At 36.2% G+C, this 15,797-nt stretch overlaps 1 protein-coding gene across 3 annotated transcripts in view; it reads left to right on the top strand.

Moving 5' to 3' along the window:
* Window positions 1–15,797, top strand: part of PTN (pleiotrophin) — a 121,886-nt gene that overhangs the window by 63,680 nt on the left and 42,409 nt on the right. The gene's annotated exons all lie outside the window — the stretch shown is intronic.

Raw genomic sequence — 15,797 nt, 5'->3', positions numbered from 1 at the left:
TTGCATCACTCAGCCTGGTACCTGGTATTTATTATGCATTCACACTATAAATTTTTTCAGTCTAAATGAATAATTAAGTAAAAAAGAAATTATTTATCTTTGATGGATAGACTGGCTCACTTTTCTCCTGTTTTACTCTTATATGTGTTAATTTGGTTTACATATTCATAAGTTGGATATGATGTTCTTATTCTACCCCTCTCGGGTATTATGATAATTGAGGTGAAAATAGGAATTGATCATAAGAAGAATCTCTTGCTGGAAGCTGGTAACATAAGTTGCTGTCGAGATTTTCTAAAAGTGTAATGAAACAGTAGGCCAGAGGGAGCAAGGAACCATGAAAAGTGGGCTTTGTTTAGAGAACTAAGGGTTCATGCCTTTATGTACTAATTTTTTCAACTCACAAACCTTGCAGGTATAGTCTTATAAAAGGTATTGCAATACTTTCCCATATTGCTGATTACATAATGCCTTACAAATATACCTCAATGACTTTATCTATCTTAATATCAATATTGTGAAGTCTGTGGGTGCTTCTATTAGGGTAAACTGAGTTATTGAGAGTTATTTGACTCTACCCTAAATGACTCTAAACTAGGTGCATATGAGTTTTAAAAATAATTTCCCCATGTTTTCCTTTACTGTTTTTGGATACCAATATACTTGGCTGTAGCATTTATTTTCCTTCCTTCTATTTCCTACAGACTTGAAAACTAGATGACTAAGATTGTAGAACATACATAAAATTCAAAAGATAATGATTGGTATTCTAAGAGTATCAGCCACATGCTATTGTTTCATTGGGTTTGGCTGATCAGTCTTTTAAAATTCATTCACTTATTCGCTATTTGCCACGTGCCTAGCCACTTTACTGGAGACAGGGGTAGGAAGATTATATATGACATGTATTTCTAGATACATGAAGTTGCTGGATTTACACTCTAATTAAAAAAAGATGTTACTTTATGGTCTAAAGGAAACATTGTGATCTAGGTTAGCAACTACTTTATTTTTATTTTTGAGATGGAGTCTCACTCTGTTGCCCAGGCTGGAGTGCACTGGTGCCATCTCAGTTCACTGCAACCTCCACCTCCTGGGTTCAAGTGATTCTCCTGCCTCAGCCTCTTGAGTAGGTGGGACTACAGGCACACACCACCATGTCTGTCTAAATTTTGTATTTTTAGTAGAGACGGGGTTTCACCATGTTGGTCAGGCTGGTCTCGAGCTCCTGACCTCAAGTGATCCACCCACTTTGGCCTCTCAAAGTGCTGGGATTACAGGCGTGGTCTACCGCGCCTGACCTAGGTTAGCAACTACTTTAAATTCAGTTAAAATTTGCAACTGCAAGGGGTAATAGTCTCTAATCTATTTGAGTGTTAGTTCCTGCTTCATAGGCACATCAGGTACATTATATTATAATCAGAGTTAATTCTGTGTCCTATTATCTATGTATGAGTTGCTAGGAATTCAACCTCATTTCTCACTGAGAAAAATTAAATGAAATTTAGTGTATAGAATCCAGCTCATTATAAGGAAGAACTTTCTAACAATTTGAGCTTCTCAAAAATGGAACGTACTGATTTGCTCATTAGCTTTGCTTTTTTATGTATACTTACCATCTCTCTCTCTCTCTCCATATATATATATATATATATAAAACTTGTAGTCAAGTAATACCTTCAGTGTATCTTATGAACCAATGTGAAACAAGTTACCTTCTAATATTTATTTCAGTTGTTGATTTCAATGTATTCAAATGCAGGATTTTAAAGTTATTCTTAGATGTTAATTTATTTCAAGTCAGTATTTACTTCATTGAGAATATAGTTAATATTGATTCTCTCACCAATGTAATTCCACATTTATTCCAATTTTATGTGCCTGCTTGAACTAGAATCCTTTTGATGGTTTTTATTCTAATTATTAAGTCTTTACAGAACAGGTGAAGGAGGGAATCTTCTATCAGTTTCTTGTAGACACCTCTCCAAGTTGACTTCTCCAGAATGTAGTCATCTAACAGTGCATGTACCTCATAATATTATTGTCTAACTAAAACACCACTATCTCAATGGTATATTTTCAGAGAATTTGTCAAATAATTTCCTGAAACCAAGATACTCTATGGCAATAAAATCAGTATTATTAACCACTTTCTCACAGAACTAAATGAGGTTTATTTGTCAGGACCAAACCATTTTGATCTTTTAGTTACTCTTTGATAAATTTCCATGGTAGTTTTGCCTTTAGGCTAATTATTTCTGAGAAAGAGATAGGTCAGTGAGTGGGAGCATTTGATGCTTCCAAGGAAAGAAAGTTAAAAGAAAAGAAAAGAAAAGACCTCTCTTTTGACATGGTGATTTTGCAGAACTTCAGAAGACCAGGAAGGGTCTTTCTGAAGGGTCGGGAAGCAATCGATTCTTACATACCATTATAAAATCTCATGCTCATTTTCACATTCATTTATCAACACTGCGTGCACTGAATCATTAGGTAGAAGGAGATGGAGTAGGACTATGTGTATGAGGAAGGAGGACAGTGAAAATGAGGTCCAAATGACCATGTTAGAAGGAAAGAAAAGTGGACTTTTAGAGGACACATTGAGTGATCAGAATCATCGTCCCTGATTTTAGCATTTCTAATTTCCAATAAGTCACATTTCTTTCTTTCTTTTGGCATACTTTTTAGTAGCAAACCTTTCACCATTGCGAAAAGTATGATGAATGCAAAGAATGTAGTAGAGTGGATGAGGATGGGTATCCTTATCAAACTATAAGGCCACTTGAAGTTTTAAACTAACCTCATGTAATGTTCTAGTTTTGGAAGATGTCACTGGGTCTCTAATGAAATAAGTTTGCCAGGCTTCTAACAAGATTTTTCTCTTTCCCAAAGCAACACTCTGAATAATCAATGAAGCCTTTCCTTGATTTCTTTTCTCGTTTTTTTCTTTTTTTTTCACTTCTTCTTTATTTTTTTAGTCAATGAGCTCAGCCCTAAATGAAAGCTGGAGTTGTATGAACTGAATCGGCTGGAAATAGTAGCTGAAAGGCGTGCAAATCAAAGCTGGCAAGTTCAGCTCTTCCGTTCTTGAAGGAGTAGCTAACTTCAATCCAAATGGCTTCCTGGGCAATTGTTTGATTTTTCTACGGTTTTGTTCCTGGTATGGAACCAGGCATTAATAACCTATTTTTTGCCAGTTAAACCAAGAAAATACACATCTCATCTTTACCTTGCAGTGCCTTAGTACCCATGTGGACACTTCCTAGCAGTGTGGGAACTGTGTGGGAAGGGATTTTACATCATTTGTGGAGTGGAGATAGGAGTGGAGGGGGTAGCCTTCAGGCTCTTTGATATTTCCTGCTCCATTCTAGCCTAGCACACGGCCTAAATTACAGACAGTGAAGAAACTAGGAGCTCTGGAAATCAAATAGCCTCATCCTCATTCACTTTGGTACCTATGCTAAGGGCCAGGAATTCTATTTTTGTGGGAGATACATATGTCTCCATACACACACATACACACCCACATTTTCTGGAGTGGAAATTACTTGCAATTTTGCTTTTGGAAATTATTTGCCTCCAACTAATTTACTTTTAGTTCATCACTAAGTATATTGAAAAAATCCTTGCAAAGAGAGAAAAATCTAATCTAAAGATGACTTTTAAATATAGCAAACTTTCTGATTGTTAAATATCATACTGTATTAAATTAATGTGATGCTTTGTGATGTAGCCCTTTTTAATCACATTATCAATTCAATTATTGGTATTTTCTTGTTTTAGTTACATCATTTTTTTTTCTTTGTGTCTCAAATATTTTTGATGGCCTCCAAAAAGCCTAAGGTGCTGGCTGCTCTATTATGGCTGATGGATAAAGTGGATATGATGAGGGAGCAAGTTCCTGACTCTCTGTTCTGCCTCTGTGCTACTGCTTGTACACCTACCTCCTCATTTTCTAGTTCAGAATAATAAATTATCAGTCACCTATGTAAAGTTTGTATATGATTATGCTAAAATATTAAAAACTCTCTGGATATATTTTATAAACACATTAGCTAACACACAGGACCTTAATGTCGTGGTATGCCTTTCATTCTGTTGAGGTTTTACATAGCTTACACTTTTGTAAGAATACATAGCTTTTCTACAAACAAAAGTGATAGCTCTCTTCTACTACACAGTTAATGTTATGATAGGCGGAACATTAAATACAGACTTTCTGAATGTTGTAATCACTGATATTTTCTCTTCACATGAGCTTCTGAAAGTTTGAAGCCAAATGCAGGGTGAGTCGTTATAAATAGATTTGAGTACATAACAGGTAGTTTGTATTTTGACCTTACTGTTTAATTTTATGATTGAGAGCACAGGTGTAGTTTGGTGTTAAGCAGGCCTGAGTTCAAACCCTGTTTCTAACATTTTGTAATCTTAGGCAAGTTACTTAAATTCTGTAACTCACATTTTCCTCACCTGAAAAATTGAAATAATGTTGATTACTTTCTAAAGTTATTGTGAAAATAAAAGTTAGATATAAAGCTCTTAGCACAGGCAAAGTCTTTAATACATATTGATTATTAAATGTTCCTATTCTTATTTCCCTTGGTCTTTATTTTTTTTTAATTTTAAATTGTTCTACAGTGCATATATATCTTTAAAAGGTGTCTTAAGCACCTATTTGAAGAATTTGGGCTACAAATAAATTAAATAAGTCAACAAGCAAATAATTACCAAATATTGAATTTTTTTTATCCTTAAAGAAATTGTGGTTTAGAAGAGTTTCTCCAACTTTCATGTGCAGAAATAAGAGTTCACCTGGGGGGTCTTAATCTCATCAAAATGGAAATTCTCGTTCAAAAGTGCTGGAGTAACACTTGAGAGTCTGCATTTCTAACAAGCACCTGGGTGCGGCCCACACTACTGACCCTGCCCTGAGAGTAGCCTTGCACAGGGATTCTGAAGAGAGGTGTGGATATCATCCTCAGAGCTTTATAAAAGACACAGTAGCTGATTTTGTTCCTCGAACTCCTTGAATCATAAATGAAAGCAGTGAGATGGTCTCTTATATCTTACTCTTTTATGAGTAAAAGCTTTATTGCTTTAACCAAAATCTGAAAGAATCACATGGGATTCTATTTCTCAGTTTTTTTTTTCTTTTTTTCTGTCCTTTTGAATGATACCAGCCCCCTTAGTTGGCACTTGGTCCCTTGATTCTTGGACAGTCTTTTCCCTTATATTCTATGAGCTCCTGTAGACTTTCATTAGGTCATGTGGCATGTTTATTAGGCTGTTCTAACATAACTTGGCTGAATCACACAGGCTATCCAGTAGCCAAGAAATAGTCTCTAGACCAATGTTATCTTAAATGAGTGACTGTTTCTGAGACAGCTATGTGATCTTTTAGCTTCACAATTTCATTAAAACTCCTCTCATTAAGGTTATTAGTGACTTTTTATTGCTAATCCCTATGGAGAACCTCTCTGAAGAATTTGGCCTTGGTCTTCTTTCTTATTTTTTTGAAAATTTCCTTTTTTTTTTTTTTTGAGACAGTCTTGCTTTGTTGCCCAGGCTGGAGCGCAGTGGCACGATCTCGGCTCACTGCAGCCTCTGCCTCCTGGGTTTAACTGATTCTTGGGCCTCAGCCTTCCAAGTAGCTGGGATTACAGGCACGTGCCACCACACCCAGCTATTTATTTATTTATTTGTATTTTTAGTAGAGACAGGGTTTTGCCATGTTGGCCAGGCTGGTCTTGAGCTCCTGGCCTCAAGTGATCCACCTGCCGTGGCCTCCCAAATTGCTGGGATTTCAGGTGTGAGCCACCACACACAGCCCCAGTTTGCGTGGTTTCTGTTTGCTCTCTTTGCTTGTGTCTTCTGGCTGCTACCCCTAATTCCCCTAATTAACTTATATAAGAACTAGAATTCTTGCCTTTTGCTTCCTTCTTCAGTCCTTGCTCTATGTCTTCTTATTCTATGGTGTCCTTGGGCAATATCAAATCCTCCTACTTACTCAAATATATTTTGACAATGCTTTAATTTCTATCTCCAGACTAGAGCTCTCTTCCAGATCCATATCCACCAATTACTTCAACCCAGATGTCCTACTGGCACCTTAAATTAAATATATCCAAACAGATCTTTACTACCTTTCCTTAACTTTACTTACTTATTTAAGCCATAATTATTCGTATTAAAAGTAGAGAGAGTAAAAGAATGCAAGCAATTAGATTTTCTAAGAATTAAATCACATTTAACGTAAGTCAGATGCTTAGACTATTTTCCTTAGTATAGCTCACAGCATGCATTACTTAGGGAACTGTTTATGAACCCATATTCTATATGTTGACAACTTATCTCTGGATTGAGGATCAGAAATCTGGGAGATATCCTAGATTTCTCCTTTCATCAAATATTCAATTAATTTGATAATCCAATAAGTTTATCTCCTAAAAAAATTAACTTATTTTCTTCTCAGCAACTTTTTTCAAAGTCACAGTTTAAGTTTGTAATGTTTAACCTGTACTATGTCAAGTGGCCCTCTGTCAGACTGCCTGGCTTTAGCCTCATCAACCACCACTCACTCTGCTTATTGCCTGCTGAGTGTTGTTTCAGAAATTCACATCTCATAGTGGCCTTTCTTTGTTCAAAATTCTTCATGGATCCATATTTCTTAAAATATAGCGTCACTAAATTTTTTACATAACCCTTGTATATGACAAGAAAGAAACATAAGCTTAGTCTTTTCTACCTCTATAGTCTACTTCTTATTTCCAATTTTTCTCACGAATGCTCTAGCAATATTTAACTAATTGTTGACTTCTGAAATAGATCACACTTACTCAAATCCACATCTTTTTCTGAAGGTTCTTCCTCTTCTAACTTAATCTGCTAAGTTAGGCTAAACTCAAAATTATGCTCCTCTGGAAGCTTTTCTTAAATTCTATGAACATACTTGGGTAATTATTAAATTCCAATTTAAAAGAAAATTTTAATACAGCAGTTTTCTAATTTCAGTGCATCTTAATTTCATCAGGAAACAGTATTGAGTTTGATCAAATATTTTGACTGTAACTGATTAGATGACCATGCGATTTTTCTCCATTATTTCAGTATTGTTTTAAAGTGGTAAAACACATGGACATTCAATTGTTAAATCAACCTTGCATCCTAGAGTAAACATCACTAGTTATGATTTATTAGCTTTAGTTTTGTATTTGTTGGACTTGCTTTAATAACATTTTAAAAGGATTTTATTGTTTATGTTTATTAGGATATTGGTATACAATTTCTTGTAATGTGTTTTCAGGTTTTGGTATCAGGTCAGGTTCATTCATACTGAGTTTTTTCTACTCATGTGAATTTCTCAGTTTGTTTTTAAACTTCAGATTATGATTCTGGATTGGCCTGTTTCTTTATTATTATTATTATTATTGTTTTGAGATGGAGTCTCACTTTGTCACTTTGCTGGAGTGCAATTATGTGATCTCAACTCACTGCAACCTCTGCCTCCTGGGTTCAAGCAATCAAGCAATTCTCCTGCCTCAGCTTCCCGAGTAGCTGGGATTACAGGTGTGTGCTACCATGCCTGGCTGATTTTTTGTAATTTTAGTAGAGATGGGGTGTCACCATGTTGGCTAGGTTGGTTTCAAGCTCCGACCTCAAGTGATCCACCTGCTTTGGCCTCCCAAAGTGCTGGGATTACAGGTGCAAGCCACCCTGCCCAGCCAAGTTAATCCTTGTATTTTGAAAGTTTGTTGTTTGCAAATCCATTTGATAGTGTTATGTTTTCTGGATCAATATAAACCTTTCTAATTATAAAATAACCCTCTTTATTTCGTTAACTCTATTTTGAAGTCTAAATTGACTACTACTGCTATAGCTACACCATCTTTCTTATGATAACTATTTATGTGAAATAACTTCTTCCATCCTTTCAGATTCAACCTTTTAGAAAATATATATATTTAAAATAGATCTCTTCTAGAAAGCATACAATTGAGTCTTGCTTGTTTATCTAATTTGAAAATCTGGCTTTCTGATTAGTAGTCATTTTTTAAAAAATGAATTTATGCTTAACATTTTAGTTTAGATCATGCAACATGTTGTTGTATCTATCTATCTATCTAGATTTATATTTTTTGGCTGGGAATGGTGGCTTATGCCTGTAATCCAAGCACTTTGGTAGGCTTAGCCAGAAGGATCACTTGAACCCAGGAGTTTGAGACCAGCTTCAGCAGCATAGTGGTACCTTGTCTATATGAAAAATAGAAAAATTAGCCAAGTATGGTGACATGTGCCTGTAGTCCCAGCTACTTGAGAGGCTGAGGTGGGAGGATTGTTTGAACCTGAGAGGTTAAGGCTGCAGTGAACCATGATCATGCCACTGCACTCCATCCTGGGTGGCAGACTGAGACCTTGTCTCAAAAAAATTGTTTTTCTTGCTTGAGATAACATTATTTGACTATTCTACAATTTATTCATCAGTTTACCTGTTGATAGACATTTTGGTTATTACCATTTTTGGCTATTACAAATAAAGCAAGTTGCTGTAAACATTTGTGTATGCCTTAGAGTAGACATAAATTTTCATTTTTCTTGGGAAAAGTGGCTGGGTTGTATGATAGGTGTATTTTAATATTCTTAAAGGAAAGTCAAAAATGTTTTCAGTACTGGTTGCAATGATTTTATAGTCCTACCAGCAAAGTATGAGAGTTAAAGTTCCACATTTTTGCCGACACTTGGTTTGGTCAGTCTGTAAGTTTTGGTTAGTTGAGTGGGCTACATAGTGGTATCATATTGAAGTTTTCCTAATAGTGCTGGGCATCTTTTCACGTCCTCATTTGCCATCTGAGTATCTTCTTTGATAAAGTGTCCATTTTTTTGCCCATAATTTTTATTAAGTGTTCTTATGACTACTGAGTTGCAAATATTCTTTATATGTTATAGATAAAATTCATTTGACAGATACATATTTTGTAAACATATAGTTATATAATTTATATATGTGTACTCACCTTGAATCCTGTAACATTACTAAACTCGCTTATCAATTCTGGTAGTATTTTTTTAGTGATTCCATTGAATTGTAAATAAAATACTATTTCATTAAGGCTCTGATATTTCTAAGTATCAAATTGAGAAAACTGGTACAGCTTTTCAGACACAATCAAACTTTACTGAGTAAATATTTTCTGTGATTTTTTTTTTTCTGTTAAAAGCAATAATTGTGAAGCAAGTTCACTGTGCACTGGTATACATCTGAGAAGAGGACTCTAAACACTTCACCAATACCATGCACCAGTATCAGTCAACTTGCATGAGTCTGGTGAAACAAAACACTCACACAAGTGAAGCAAAGCAACTATATTACTCACAGATAGGCAGCAAGGGACAATAGATGCCTGGAATCAATGGCAAGCCAGGCCCCCAACCTCATGAAAACTGCCCAAGGTAGTTGAAGTCTTATGTATATGTGCCCCATATCACACTGCGGCTGAGGGTCCCTCAAAACCCATTTCACCCCGGTTTTATATCCAGGGGTAACTGGAATTTCCGAGCTAAAGCATTGTAGCATATCCTTTTCTAAGAGGGATGGGAACAGAGCCTGGACTGTTCTAATAGTTTCTCTTTATCTCAGGATGCTGCATTCTCAGCACATTCTGCAGTTGCTCTTGAACTACATTAGAGAAAAGAGGAAGATCTGGGTCTCTAGGGTCATCCAGGGACTTGTCTTGCAATAATCGATTCCTTTTCTGGCACAAATTTAATAGTCTGTAACAGATCAATTAACAAATTTAGATTCATCTTCAAAATTCTCACTTCCCAGATGGGCACTTTCGTTAGGTGTTTGACCTTTGAAGGAGAGGTTTTTCTCTGAGTTGGGGCTTGATGCTGACCTGAGACATTTCTGCCTCACACATATAACCAAGAGCAGCCATGCAATAGCTATTTGTTACTTCCTCCCAAATACACAATAATGTGGGACACTCTTCATTTGCTTAGCTGTATGGCAGTGAATTTGAAAATCTGCATGCTGTTTTGTTAATTATGTTTTTAATTGAGTCACTTCATCTGAACAAATAAAGCCACCAGTTATTAGAAATGCCATCTGAAGTCAGTAGCTAATAAAACTATACTGAGTTGTTTCAGAAGTGTACGAAAACGTGATGGAATCGTGACAGAAATACCTTTTAATTTGAAACTGAGATCTATACATTTTTAAATGTGGTTTCTTACTGAGTTAGGCTGAATGATTATGGATTTGTATTTTTAGTCAACGTGGGGCATTTATTTGCAACTTGCCAATACTAGAGAGTCTTGCCTTCAGAACCCAATTCAGTTTGCCAATACAGACAATTATTTTTTAAAGATTTACTGCCAAAAGTTGAGAAGTGTCCTTTTAATTTCCCACAAGAGATTTTGGCAAGAATATTATCATAAACACTTTGCTTTTAGTTACAGCATTTTTATATCTTGCACAAAGACGTGGTATATAATCTTATTGTCTCAACCCTCTTAACGAGCCTGTAATCTTGTAGGGTTTCTAATATCATATGTAATTCCCATCTGTATCTCCCTCATAACTTGGGATATTATCTTGCATATAGTAGGTGGTCTACGAAATAGTTGCTGATACTAATGATAATTCCAGGGCTTCAGCTCATCTGTACTATACTTTCTTCTCTTATTACTAAACTGACCTATATACTTTATTCTCTTGATTTCTCACCTGAAACTTTGGCTTGTTCTATTTCTTCCACTGGAAATGCTTTCCATTCTAGATTTACATATCAAAGTCTAAACCATCTTAAAAGGCTGCATTATCACCTTCTGTGAGAAGCTGCCTCTGACATTTTTTGGGGGAGCTATACATTTCTTCACCTCCCCTCTCTTCCTCAAAGAACCACAAAGGCTACCACTGATGGAGAACCGAATGTATGTCCCACAGGATGCTAGGCATTTTATATGTTATCTCACTGTACTCTTCAAACAAATTATAAGCGTGCATATTAAAACTCTGCATTTCCATAGATGAGGATACTGACAGCAAAAGAAATCAACTACTTTGCCTACATATAAGTCATGAAGCCAGTGTGAAAAATTCTGACTTCAAAACCTTTTCTCTTTCCACCATATTAAAATAGGCCTCTAATGCCTTATGATGTTCTGTCATAAATTCTTCATGATTATAATCATACTTGTTAGGCTATGTGTTTGATCTTTGATGACAAGATGAAATCATTTCAGACTTTATAAAGTATAGAATAGTTAACTATAAAATTTATATTTTTAAATATAATTTCACAAATATTTTTGAGTACCTAATGTGAGCAAGGCATCTTTCATACTAATAATAGATTTCATATTTACATCACCATCTGCGAGGCATTTTTCCTATTCTATCTTTTAAGAAAATACTGTTCTGATGAGAACACATGGACACAGGGAGGGGAACATCACACACCAGGGCCTGTCGGGGGGTGGGGGCCTAGGGGAGGGACAACATTAGGAGAAATACCTAATCTAGATGACAGGTTGATGGGTGCAGCAAAGCACCATGGCACATGTATACCTATGTAACAAAACTGCATGTTCTGCACATGTACCCCAGAACTTAAAGTACATAAAAAAAACATTGTTCTGTGTCACTATTGTATCTCTTAACTAGATAGACCTTGACATTGGGTAGACCAGTGGCTTTTAAATGTGTTTTCCTTAGCCGGGCGCGGTGGCTCACGCCTGTAATCCCAGTACTTTGGGAGGCCAAGGTGTGAGGATCACGAGGTCAGGAGACTGAGACCATCCTGGTCAACATGGTGAAATCTCATCTCTACTAAAAATACAAAAAAAATTAGCCAGGCGTGGTTGCGGGCGCCTGTAGTCCCAGCTACCCGGGAGGCTGTCAGGAGAATGTCGTGAACCCAGAGGTGGACCTTGCAGTGAGCTGAGATGGTGCTACTGCACTCCAGCCTAGGCGACAAAGCAAGACTTCGCCTCAGAGAAATAAATTAAATAAATAAATAAATAAATAAATAAATAAATGTATTTTTATTTTTTTGACAAATGAAATTTTACAAGGAAGTCAGTGAGTAATGAAGGAGGTGCTGCTCTAGGCACAGCTAGGGTAAGGAGGGGGCACTATTGGGTGTGGCGGGGAGGTCAGGGCACCTTCTCAGGTTCCTCTTAATGCCTTACTGCGGCCTTTGTTGCTTCCTTGTGGAAGAACCAGTGCTCTGTCTCCTAATGAAAATAAGAGGCTATTTGTGTGTGTGTGTGTGCATTTCTGAATTTTTGAGGGCTTAGTGCTTATTCTGGACTCCTAATTATAGTACTTTTGTAATAAACAAATAAGCAAAAGTGAACTGAAGTACCTAAAACACCCACAAAACTGATAAAAAATAAATACAAACCAGGACAATAACCACAGAACTATGCAAAGGCTATCTTGAGGAACTCTTGAATATGGCGGCTGACCCCTTGGTAACTTAGGATTTTAGTCATGTTCGTACAACTCACAGCCTTTTCCTTTCTCCGTGGTCTTTCTTTGTCTCTTCTCCAGACTACTTAATGACTCTGTCTCTATTCCTTTCCCATCACAGCTCCCAGGATTAACTCATTTCCAGTGTCTTCTTTTGAGGTGCATCCACTGTTTTTTGCTACTGTGTGCTCTAGACTCTACACATTTGTCACTGAAAATTTTATAAATGCCACCTCCACACGTTTGCTTTCGTGATCCTTCTACTTGAGTTTTCATGAAATCCGATGGTTTCCTAAGTATTTGGTAGTTCCTCCTGCATTCATTCTCCTTCCTGCCGCCTTGTCCCTTCGACTTCCGCCATGTTGGTAACTTTCCTGCGGCGTCCCCAGCCATGCTGAGCTGTGAGTGAGTTCAACCTTTTTCCTTTATAAATTACCCAGTCTCAGGCAGTTCTTTATAGTAGTGTGAAAACAGACTAATACAACATCCAACATTAATTCATGCTAAGGGAAAAGTAAAGCCCGTGAGGGAACAGAGATGTGTAGGTGGGTGTTATTTTAGATACCATAGTCAGTTATTATATTGACTACCAAGGCCATTTTTCTTCTTTATTTTATTCATTTATTTAACAAATATATAAATGAAATCTATGTGTCAACACTGTTCTAAACCTTACAAATGAATAACAGAGAGATACTGTTCTCTCCCTTAAAGGATGTATTGATTACTGAAGGAAGATGAATATAAGTGTTTGTGTATACACACACACACTATTATATATACACATACACAAACACAATCACAATCACACGTGCATGCACGGAAAATTACATTATTATCCAAAGGCTTTTGATAGAACTTCATCAGTAGACAGTATTCTAAATATCAGTTATTCTAATAGGACCTCAAACGTCCATGAGTTGTGTTGCTCGTGGTTTTTACTTATTGGCTAGTGTATGTGAACTAATCAATCAGCTAGTAAGGAACTATAGTGAACTTTCAGTATCTACCTTTCAGGACAGCTTCGTTATTCTCTACTTCCTTTATGTATTACAATTATAATGTGGGACTTTATTTTTAGTGTAGTTTTTTTTAGAGAGAAATAACTCCTTAAAAGAAAGTCAATTGCTAGCATTGGTAATCAAAGAAGAGAAATTGAAGAGGTTTAAAGACATGTTAGTTACTAAATATAATGGTCTCGATGGCTCATGTCATTTCCTTTTCAGTTTTATATGCCACATTTTATGGAATCAATAATATGCCACGTGCACATGCAGGGTTGTGAATGAGGAGGGTCCGTGGAATGGATGTGGCACAATGTATTCCAGAGATAGAGATACTATTATTTTGGCAAAGGCTTTGTTGAGGGTGAAAGCCTTGAGCTAAACCTTGAACAGTGATAAGGATTTGCCAGGAAAGGGGATTGGGAAAGAACTTCTAATCACATAGGATAGCATGAGCAAAAGATCAGATGATTAAAACATTTCCGGCTTTAAATAATTATAAGTACTTATTTCTGGCTAAAGATACATAGATTGGGTGCAGGAGAGGGAAAGACAGACTGAAAGGTGCCTCCAGGAAGGAAAGCTTTTAGTGGTTTAGAAGGAAGTAAGACAACAGGAAGATGAATTAGGAAGATAGTACAATAATCTGGTAAAAGGAAGAATTGGATTGCTATTTTTACCCAAGGAACATTCAGTGTTTTGCATGCTGGTATACGGAAATTATACCCACTGTGTCCGTTTATTGACTTTGTAAAATTAAAGAAGAAGGGGCAAGGGGGCTGCAATTGAAGTTAGAAAAGCTTACTGAGAAAAGATATTATGGGTCTGCGGTGTGCCAGGAACTGTGCTGCTTAATTTTCATATGTAATCTCTAATCCCAGAACTTTGTGGGGAAGATATTATACCCAGGTCTATTGCTAAGAAAAATAAGTTTCAGAGAAATTAAATGTATTGCTTCACATTCCCTAGCCGGAGAGGGGATTCTCACTCAGCTCGGACTTGGTTTAAAACTCTTATTTGCTCCCCTATACCACATTGCAGCAGATAGACATGAAAAGGAGTAGGAGGAAGCTAAGCAATTCTATGATTCTCAAAGTCAGTCTCCAGCTCTTTTCAGTTATAATAAATCAAAGCGGTAAAGGAATAATACAAACAGCCGTGTCCTCTTTGAACCCATTTGGTTCCCCAGAATAGTTGAACAAACATCCCTTTACTATCACAGTTATATTATAAAGAGAAAACCCAGTACGTTTCCTTTGAATACTTGTTTTGGTTGCTTTATTTGTTTCTTTCTTACGCCTGTGTGCTTCTGAGTAATTAGAGATGAATTTGAAGTAGAAGACAGTTTTCATGAAACCTGCTCATCCTTGTAAAGATTAATGGGGAGCAGAGGTGATAAGGCTCCATGCTTTTAGTCAAAATGGATTTTCTACTATATTACCAAGTCAGAACACATGGGAAAAGAACACTTTGTGATACCGTGTTTAAATTTTAAAAGGGTCATTATTTTTCTTGGTAAACATTTCTTAAAACTATGATTTGTTTTTAATTCTGAAACTATATGACATTGGATATTAATACAGATTATGAATTGGTACAATTTCACGTTTGATTAGATTGCCTACTAGTGAGCCAATAAGAGTGATAAATTGTTTGATGTTGGTCAAAGCTAGGAAGATTATGTGGATGCAGAGCCTGCAGTAGACTGGGGAGAACAATGTTGATTAGGAGAAATGGATGGCTAATTACTGACTTCTAGAAGAATGTTAAAAGCCCGGCGGCCTTCTAGTCTCAGAAGAGAATAATGAGGAAGGAAAAGTGATAATTTGGAGTCCATGATGCAAAATATTTTCAGTAGAGATACCATACCTCACTTGCTCTTTCTGTAGGTATGAAGCCATCCATAACCCCCTAGCTAAATAGTCCTCCTTGGGTCACTCTTTATGATATCATTTTACTTTTCTTTTAACAAATTTACCATAATGAGAAATTACCTTGTTTATGAATCTCTTTACTCCTCTATTTGTTTACATGTTATTTTCTCACTTGCCCACTAAATATAAGCATTGTGTGGTCAGGAATCTTGTCTGTGTTGTTCAACTCCTTATTTTTATTGCCTAGAATAATGTATGCCACAAAGGATGCAACTCTTACAAATACAAAGTTTTTGAATAATTTAGTAAATGGATACACTATTTGTAATGATCCAAATATCACTTAATATTACCATGAGTCAATATTTGTAAAGAACTTAAAACAGATCCTTGAATATGGTAAGTACTATAAATAAATTTGTTAACTAAATGAATACTGTAACTTCT

The sequence above is a fragment of the Theropithecus gelada genome, chromosome 3 (assembly GCF_003255815.1).
Source record: "Theropithecus gelada isolate Dixy chromosome 3, Tgel_1.0, whole genome shotgun sequence".
In the NCBI taxonomy this organism is placed as follows: Eukaryota; Metazoa; Chordata; class Mammalia; order Primates; family Cercopithecidae; genus Theropithecus; species Theropithecus gelada.
The sequence above is the reverse complement of the archived record's forward strand: the minus strand, read 5'-3'. Positions and strand labels throughout refer to the sequence as shown.